This window comes from Lactuca serriola, chromosome 8 (genome assembly GCF_051521515.1).
Source record: "Lactuca serriola cultivar US96UC23 chromosome 8, Lser_US96UC23_V15, whole genome shotgun sequence".
In the NCBI taxonomy this organism is placed as follows: Eukaryota; Viridiplantae; Streptophyta; class Magnoliopsida; order Asterales; family Asteraceae; genus Lactuca; species Lactuca serriola.
The window spans coordinates 253,301,112-253,311,271 of NC_136415.1; the positions used below are offsets into that span (position 1 = coordinate 253,301,112).

General features: G+C 27.2%; 1 long non-coding RNA gene and 1 pseudogene across 3 annotated transcripts; one reads left to right on the forward strand and one right to left on the reverse strand.

Moving 5' to 3' along the window:
• The first annotated feature begins 378 nt into the window (after nucleotides 1–378).
• On the forward strand, nucleotides 379–898 carry LOC145071364 (non-specific lipid-transfer protein 2 pseudogene; annotated as a pseudogene).
• A 3,804-nt stretch (nucleotides 899–4,702) lies between these two features.
• On the reverse strand, nucleotides 4,703–7,766 carry LOC145068827 (uncharacterized). Of its 3 annotated transcripts, XR_013689142.1 has the most exons (3): nucleotides 6,018–7,763; nucleotides 5,704–5,758; nucleotides 4,703–5,136 (listed from the first exon to the last, which is right to left on the reverse strand). It is a non-coding gene; the product is annotated as an uncharacterized LOC145068827 (long non-coding RNA). The 3 variants fall into 3 exon arrangements; XR_013689141.1 differs by lacking the exon at nucleotides 5,704–5,758 and having other exon boundaries at nucleotides 6,018–7,766; XR_013689140.1 differs by lacking the exon at nucleotides 5,704–5,758 and having other exon boundaries at nucleotides 5,959–7,766.
• Nucleotides 7,767–10,160: the final 2,394 nt, after the last annotated feature.

The window sequence follows — 10,160 nt, forward strand, 5'->3', positions numbered from 1 at the left end:
GGTACACACCATAATCTTTTGGACTAATTAATAAGTCACTAACAAAATTTTTCGGTAATAAAATCAACCTAACTCTTGTACTAACTTTCAATTTAATGTGTACTAACTTAAGATTAAATAAAAATTGTCACTATCGTGATTTGCTTTATACATGACTTAATATATTGATAACATATAAACGCACTTAAATTTTATACCTTAAGAGAGTGAGGCACTAATCCACCTACCACATACCATTAAACTAACACTTATGACTTACCGGTTGAGTTGGAAGTCATCTTAACCTTTTCATTTGTGTGGGTGGGTGGGTGAAGAGGGGGGGGGGGGGGGGGGGGGGGGGTTGTTTCTCTATAAAATCACCTAGAGCCGGCAGCCTATAATGCAACTCCTCACCATCCATATTTCTCTCATTGCATTAAACCCACCAAGTTAGTGGAAAAAATGAGGTCAGGAACATACATTACCATATGTGCAGCAGCAATTCTGGTGATGGTGTTTGCCGGATCGCAGGTGGCTACGGCGGTGACATGCATGGTGACTGAGTTGGCGCCGTGTGCCGCTGCCTTCTCCTCACCCTCGCCACCATCTCAGCAGTGCTGCACAAAGCTGAAAGAGCAGAGGCCATGCTTATGTCAGTACATGAAGAACCCTAGTCTCAAGAGTTACGTTGTTTCTCCTAACGCCCAGAAGGTTGCCACCTCTTGTGGGCTTCCCACTCCCAAGTGCTAAAACTCCTACAAATGTACTACTCCCGATGCACTACGTCTCCAAATATATCTATCTCTATGCCAGAGTACTACTACTAATGCAGAATGAACCATCTTCGTGTTCTATATTTCAATGAATACTAATGTTTAAAATTACGAGCTTTTAAATGTAGTTTTCTGTCCTTTGAACATCCCTTTGGTTTGCTTGTATGTCTCGAGCTTTAGCAGATTTACTGGTTTAGATATGAATAATAATGGACCCGAATATTAATCAATTAAGTGATCAAGTGATAGATATCATGGTCCTAACAAGTTAATTAAAAGATATATCGGAATAACATTAATTATCATATGTTAGAATTAAATAAAATTTGTCATTATAATTCAATTGGTTTTGCTAATTACAATTTTGATCTTTTTATATCCACTAATCGAGTCTCGACAGTCAAATTTGGGGCCAAAAATAAATAAAAGTTTACATACTATAAATTTGGTTCCATGTTTTTTTGGAACGACTTTTAGTTTACTTTTAGACTATATCAACGTTTTAAATGAAACCTGAGACCATTTGGCATAATGCAAGTCACATAGCAATATGACAACAAAAATGAATTTGAGAAAGCATGTACAGAAAAAAAATTATATTTAAAAATGTCATTATCTCGCTCCATATCCTCCGATCCAATATCGTCATGACTTGGCTTAGTTTTCAAATAAAATCAAAATCCAAACAAAATTGTTCGATTTTTTTTCTTTTGGAGTTCTACCATGACCTGGTACAATTGTACTAAAAAAATAATAATAATAAAGACCTACCTAAAGTGGATATGTATATTATTTTAGTTGTCAATAGAAAAATCATGAATACTTATCAATAATTTTAAAAGTAAATTACATATAAATTGATCATGTCTTTACAAAAAAAATAATTTTTATAATGTGTAATATTTTGTTTCAATCCAAGTATTAGGATTTTCAATTTTTTTTTCCGATGGTGATCACTTAACTGTTCAACTAAGTTATTTAGGAGTGAACATGGTATGTTCTTGGTCGTTATTTCTTCAAATCTTATACGTTAACAATTATAGTTAAAAGAAAAAAAATTACCAGTGTCATATCAAATATATTTGATATCAATTTGTTTAAGTAACAGTATATACGAACTTTCTTTTGATATTCTATTATAACATTTAAATACCGACTATAACATCGGATACTTTAGTCGTTGGTAAAAAACATAGTAAGGAACCTTTTAAATTTATTAAAGAATTCTATTGATCAAACTGTGTAACTTTTTAATTTAAATTGGTAATAACTATATTAACTCAACTAAATGGCTTATACCAATGATCTTAAAGTTGGTAACGCTAAAAACAATTAACGATTAATATATATATATATATATATATATATATATATATATATATATATATATATACTAGTTTATAACCCGTGATAACCACGGTTATAAAATTAATTAAAATTTCGTATTAAAAAATCAAAATTGTTAATCAATTATTTTAAATAAACTATTAGTTAAGAGATATTTTTTTAGTTATATAAAATTATAATCGTTGATTTAAATAAATACATGGAGTTATATCATTTTATAATTTATATTAATTTTATTTTATTTTTTAACCTAATGTTATTAATTTAATATAATTAAAGAAAGAAATTTTAAAATTTGAAATTTAAAATGAAGAATCAATTATTCAATTATTAATTTAATAAAATTTGAGTGAGAAATTTAAAATTTGAAATTTGAAATGAATAATTAATAGGTTAACAAGTGGCATGATAAATGATATATAACATTAATGAAGGGTTCTAATTGCATGACACTTGTCAATATGAGATTAAGTCTATTCTTTTATTAAAATAGGGATATATATATATATATATATATATATATATATATATATATATATAGGGTAGGTTATTTTGTTTTCAATATCTATTGTGTGCATGTATAATTGATTCTGGACCAATCATTTTAGTTATTTTAAGAAAGTAATTAATGCATATTACACGTTGAAAATATAATAGATATTAATTACATCTTCAGCATTTAATATGCATTAATTACTTTCTTAAAATAACTAAAATGATTGGTCCAGAATCAATCATACATGCACACAATGGATAGTGAAAACATTTGAACCTAACTCTCTCTCTCTCTCTCTCTCTCTCTCTCTCTATATATATATATATATATATATATATATATATATATATATATATATGTTTAGGTTATTCTATTCAAACTAATTATTGTACATCTATCCTATGCTATGAGAATTACTAAGAGAATAAGTTGTTTAACAATGCGAATACGTTCAACTTTACAAGAATATCGTCATTTTTTTTGTTCTCACACATCGTTTTTCACTTATTTTCATTCTGACAGAATACGACCCAATAAAACATTCTGACAACAACATTCTAACAGAAATGAAAATAATAATAATAAGTGTATAATAACCTTATAGACGATTTAATTAGTGAGATGTGTTAATGACAATACTTATGTAAGATTGAACGTATTTATATTATCAAACAACATATTTTCTTTGTCATTCTCATAGCATACGATAAATGTACAATAATTAGTTAGAATACTTGAACATATATATATATATATATATATATATATATATATATATATATATATATATACTAGTCGTTACCCGCGCAAAGCGGCGGCGGCGAATAGTTTTTTGGCTATTAGCTTCTTTTCGGGACGAAAACTATGTAGACTGTAACAAAAAAAAGTTAAAGATAAAAACCAAGAATATGAGAAACCACATGGACCATTTATGAAAAAATTTCAGTATTAAGATTTTCAATAGCAACTTTTTTAATTTTAATCATCAGATTATACCAACTAAAAAAATAACCTCAAAACAATGTAAATGTAATTACTAATTGTTGATTGTACAATATTAATCGCAATCCTTCTTTTTACACTACATTTGAGGTATATAGACTTCGTCATGGTTGAACTTTTTTTCATGATTCACTAATACCTTGTATTGTCACGTAATGTTTCTCTGGAAAATGCTACATAAAGTTGCACGTGTGAGAATACTAATTCTGGTAGATACATACCTACTTTTGAAATTGTTTGTTCCTAAGCTTTATCGATTGTTATCACAAAACATATTACAAAACATAGTCGAATAAGAAAGTATATTCTCTTATGTTTGGATTTGTTTTATTATTTGGAAACTCATTTCCAATAAAATTACTATATTTTTCTGTTTAAGTTGTTGACATATTGTTTTTTAGAAAACCATGGAAGGGATTACTATTAATGAATTAGAAAAAAATAGAAAACATGGAAGGAATATTTGTTTGTTTATTTTTTTAATTTCCATTATTATAGATGTAGACGTCGTTTAGCTTGTAGCGCACTTCATGATCATACTTTATAAATTGGTTCCTAATGATAAATTGAACACTTTTAAACAAAAATGTTTGTTCATAAATTCAAAATATAATAAACACACTAACAAATAATATTTTTATGGATAACATGGTCGTTATTAAAAAATAAAATATTATTTTTATTTATTTATATTTATTTCTTAATTGTCTTGAGTTTACTTATATATTCCTATATAAGTATTCTTTTTTAATAATTACGTTTTAGTATGCCTTTTTATAGCATTTGTTGTATTTTATATTTAAAAAAGCTATTGGTAAGAGAATTCCCTAACAACAAAACGATATGAAACCTAGAAGAATGATCAAATTTAGAAAAGGTTTTAATTTTAAACTAAAATGTAGATATCATAAATCACAGGGACCATTTTGTAAATTACTCAATATGAAATTCATAGGCAGTGGAAGTTCCATTAGATTGATCCAAGTTTGAAGAAAGTTGAATATTTATATTTGGTAAGAAAAATTTAAACGAAAATGAGTAATTTGTTATAATATGAAGTGGCAATAAAATGCTAAACATTGTTGACAAATTTGCACTTAAAGTATAAACAGAACACTTCATACATGCTCTTATTATATGCCTATCACCAATGTTTTGGAATTTGGACAAATTTGCCCCTAAACATTGAAGATGCATTAAAAATTCTGTCACTAACTCTATCCTGTCCAAGCTCCTATAACACCATATCGGCAAATTTATGAGATTTATCACATAACCATTACTATAGATGAAGGAAATGCATTCTCAAAGTAACTAAAAGAATTTACTTTGAAGAAATAGCAAAAATAAAATAAAATGATCAATAAAACCATCAATAATGAACATATTTGACTAATCCAAATTAAAGATGCACCATGCAACTAATAGAGGCATCACAAAAATTTTGGACAAATTTGCCCCTGAAACGGTATACTTGATATGTGTGTATTAGGGGTGGGGTAACGACGAACCTCATGTTTTGCTTCGGTGTAGCTTTCCCTGAAAGTACACAAATGAATTTATGTTGAGCAAAAACATAGTAAGATTACCTTATTGGGCTTCTTCTATACAAACCAAAGAAAGTGCGTTCAAAACTTTTCAAAAAACATAAGATAAGAAAGCCATTAAACCATCTTAATTTGTACAAAAAAATAACATCTAATATGTATCTGTGATTATAAAAAACAGAAAGAGAGAGGAAATTGTTGTTTAAACAATGATGATCCAAGCATTTCCTGAAAGCGTAAACTTGAAAAGGTATTAGAAAACCCTTCTAACATTAATGATATCAATCAAGCCAAGGTCCCCGTTTCCAACCATCTCCAATTCGCTTCCAAGCTCTCATTTTTTTAGCATTTGATTAAAAAAAATGCAAATTAAGAGCTTGTTTTGCACATCAAGTGTTGTACACACGAATATACACATGGATGGATAGATACAAAGATACAAACACAAATAGACACATGGGTGTACATACACATATACTTAAAGATACATATATAAATCCACACAACAAATAACTCAAAAGGAGCATGCAATTGTAATGGGAGTATGATGCACTCTTACCGTTAATTAAAATACTTTCTAGGGTTTTCAAAGGCCGGTCAGTTCAACTCAAAACCTAATTTAGTTTAAAAAATGAGAACAAAATCATACTTTAGAAAATGAATACTTGGAATCGAGTTTCTAATCGACAAATAAACTCTTCATCAGCTCTAAAATGGATAAATTTGTTTAATGTATAAGAAACAATAACACAACAATGTATGTAGAGGCAAAATTCAGGAAGTAGATAGAAAATTCATTTGATATTTGAATCACCTTCATAGAACAGATGCAACTTAACGTATTATTGATTTGGTGACTGTTAGAGGGGTCACCTGAACTCATCTACTTGAATTCTTTCCTTTCTTTCAACATTGCCTTGAGCAAAACCCATCTAATCTGGTACAGTAACCATATAAGGCCATTTGTTTCCTAATTAGAGGACCAAAAAAGTATTATTGAAATTTTCACACGCCACTCTTAAAATTTGCTAATGGTATTCAAAAATCATCATTGAACTTTCATCAAATACATGGCGTGCACTCAATGATGCTAGATAACATATTCCGACAAATTCAGCTTGAAATCAAACCCTACCCGTTAAGTACCCGAATTTATGTTGGTTTGCCATGGAAACAATCAGAATAATTACTGAAATGTAATAGGTAGATATGGATATGTAAATTGGGATGTCTTTATGCAAAAGTATCTGATAGCTGAAGTTTGTATGTTTTTATTGAACAAAAACATAATAACTACGGATTTAAGTTTCAATTATTTGTTAACTAATGCAAGGTTTTTACAACACAACAAAACTTATATACATTACTTTCCAAATTCTCATCAGATATCACTATATGAAGCAAGAACTGTATGTATAAGCAATTTAAGGCGATCCACAGGTTACCAGTAAGGATGAGAGTGGTGTTGGACCGATACTGAACCTTTAGTCTTTAGCTTTTGTGAACAGGGAAGTCCACATCTGATCAATTGTGAGCAATAGGGTAAAAGTGATTGGAATGAATTTTTTTTTTTTCGAATAGCTAACAAAGAGGACTTGGATTACAGAAGGCGTAGTTCGCAGAAAAAAAGAATTTTACATAACAAATAAGGGATGCTTACTCGATTGCTGATATTGCACTAATTTTGTTTGTCGTGGGCCATGAACTTGGAGGTGCGTTTGACTTCAAGTTAGCTATGTTTTGAACAACTTTAAGATGCAAGACAAATATATAACTCCTTGTGATAAAATGGATTAAGCAATGAAATGACCTGATTCAATACTGCAAGCATAGAAATATTAGTGAGGTACAACTGCAGTAGCAACAAAACGAATTTCTCCTCCATTAGCGGTCTATGGCGAGCAATTGAAATGTGACAGCAGTTAACCAAAACAATATTAACTTTACTAAGTACTAACACTAAAAGAGAGAAAAGAAATGGATACCAGACAACGATGTCTTAGAACCAATCCGTCATCGAATCAATAGCTTAATGAAATGACCGAAGTCGGTGTAACTGATTTCCCTATCACCATTGCTTAAAGAAAACTGGAAGACAACGGTAGTGACTGAAATCGACGTCGGCTACTCCAATTTGAACGTACATTGGCAAAAATCAAAAACTTCAAAATAAGAACTACATCTTCCATAATCGACCTACAGAGCGACAATTAGGGCATGAAATAAAACCGGAAGATGCAGAATTGAGCTATGATCTGATGCGATTCCCTTCCATCTCCAATTCCTTGATTCACCTTCATGTCCAACAACAAAACCATGAATGATGTAGAGTGATGTTAGTGGTAGGAGGCAACAAAGACACTTAAATCGAGGAAAACCCACAAAGCAAAAAAATTGGGGATGGCAGCTGATGTGAACATTTTTTGCTTTCAAATTCAAAATGAAGGGACATATCTTGGGTGCCATCATTAGGGCGGAAGATGATGCGGTGGTTGTTAACGGATCAAGGAGATGAAGGAGGGTATAGCGTTCGATTTTGGAAAGAAAAGATGAGAGAGAATGTAACTATAGTTCCTTGATTTATGCTTTTAATCGGTCATCACGATTAAGCAGAGAAAAAGTCACGTCAAAGAGAACAAAAGTAGATAATTAGGAAACCGACGAGTGAGAGAGATAAAGATATGCATCGTTTTATTGTACATTCAGCTTAAAATTTTGAACGTCTTAAATCTATTTTTATTTTAAATCTATTTTTATAAATAGTAAGATTTGTATAATATATATATATATATATATATATATATATTTATTTTAAATCCATTTTTATAAATAGTAAGATTTGTATAATATATATATATATATATATATATATATATATATATATATATATATATATATATATATATTAGTTTATAACCCGTGAGAACCACGGTTATAAAAGTAACTAAATTTTTATATTAAAAAATCAAAATTACTTATCAATTATTTTAAATAAATTATTACTTAAAAGATATTTTTTTTAGTTATATACAATTATAATTGTTGATTTAAACAAATATGTAAAGTTATATCACCTTATAATCTATATCGCTTTTATTTTATTTTTTAATTTAATGTTATTAATTTAATATAATTAAAATGAAGAATTTTAGAATTTGAAATTTAAAATGGAGAATCAATTATTAATTAATTTAATGTAATTAGAGTGGAAAATTTAAATTTGAAATTTGAAATTGATAATTAATAATTTGACAAGTGGCATGATATGTTACATATAATTATTAATGAGAATTTCTAATAATATTACATTTGTCAATAGGAGAATAAACCTATTCATTTATTAAAATAGGAAGATTTAATGTAATTAGAGTGGAAAATTTAAATTTGAAATTTGAAATTGATAATTAATAATTTGACAAGTGGATATTTTACATATAGTTATTAATGAGAAATTCTAATAGTATGATACTTGTCAATAGGAAAATAAACCTATTTATTTATTAGAATACGAAGATATATATATATATATATATATATATATATATATATATATATATATATATATATATATATATATATATAGGGTTAGGTTCATTTCAGACCACCTATATTTTGTGAGACCGTGAGACATATTTTTTTATTATTTTTTTTATTTTTTTTAGTAATTCAAGTTCCGAAAATAATATTTAAAAAAAGAATTTTTCCATTTTTCCATTTATTTTGCATTTTAAAATTATTTTTTAGAATATGAACAGTATAATATTCATTAGAATATTTCATGTATTTTTCAAAAAAAATGGAATTTATTTTTATTTATTTTTAGTTAATTCAAGTTCCGAAAATAATATTTAAAAAAATAATTTTTAGATTTTTCCATTTATTCTGCATTTTAAAATTATTTTTTAGATTATGTCAGTGTAATATTCTATTAGAATATTTCATGTTTTTTTCAAAAAAAATGGAATTTATTTTTATTTATTTATTTATTTTTATTTTTTTTAGTTAATTCAAGTTCTTAAAATCATTGTAAAAAAAGAATTTTTAGATTTTTCCATTTATTCTGCTTTTTAAAATTAGTTTTTAGAATATATGTCAGCGTAATATTCTATTAGAATATTTCACGTATTTTAAAAAAAAAAAAAACGGAAGTTTTTTATATTATTTTTATTTTTTTATTTTTTTAGTTAATTCAAGTTCTGAAAATAATATTTAAAAAAAGAATTTTTGGATTTTTCTATTTGTTTTGCATTTTAAAATTATTTTTAGATTTGGTCTCACGGTCTCACAAAATTAGAATGGTCTCAAATTAATCTGAACATATATATATATATATATATATATATATATATATATATATATATATATATATATACAGGCTTAGGTTATTCTATTCAAACTAACTATTGTACATCTATCATATGCTATAAGAATTAATAAGAGAATAAGTTATTTAACAATGCGAATACGTTCAACCTTACAAGAATATCGTCGTTTTCATGCATTCTTGTTAATTTTTTTTTGTTCTAACACATCGTTTTTCACCCATTTTCATTCTGACGGAATACGACCTAATAAAACATTCTGACAACATTTTAACAGAAATGAGAATAATAATAATAATTGTATAATAACCTTATATACGATTTAATTAGTGAGAATATGTGTTAATGACAATAGTTATGTAAGATTGAACGTATTTATATTATCAAACAACATATTTTCTTTATCATTCTCATAACATACGATAGATGTACAATAATTAGTTAGAATACTTAAACATATATATATCCGGTAAGAATTTTTTTTTTGTAGGAAGGTAAGAAGTTTCTTTTGTACATATTTTTTTGACGAACAAAATAAATGAATTACTAGATGATTCATTTGTAAGATGATTCACAAGAAAAAAATTTCAAAAAAAACATCTTCATGATTCATTTTTAAGTAAATTAAGAAAATATTCATTTTTATGACAATTTTAGTGAATAACAACAAAAACATTGTATAAATGAATCATCA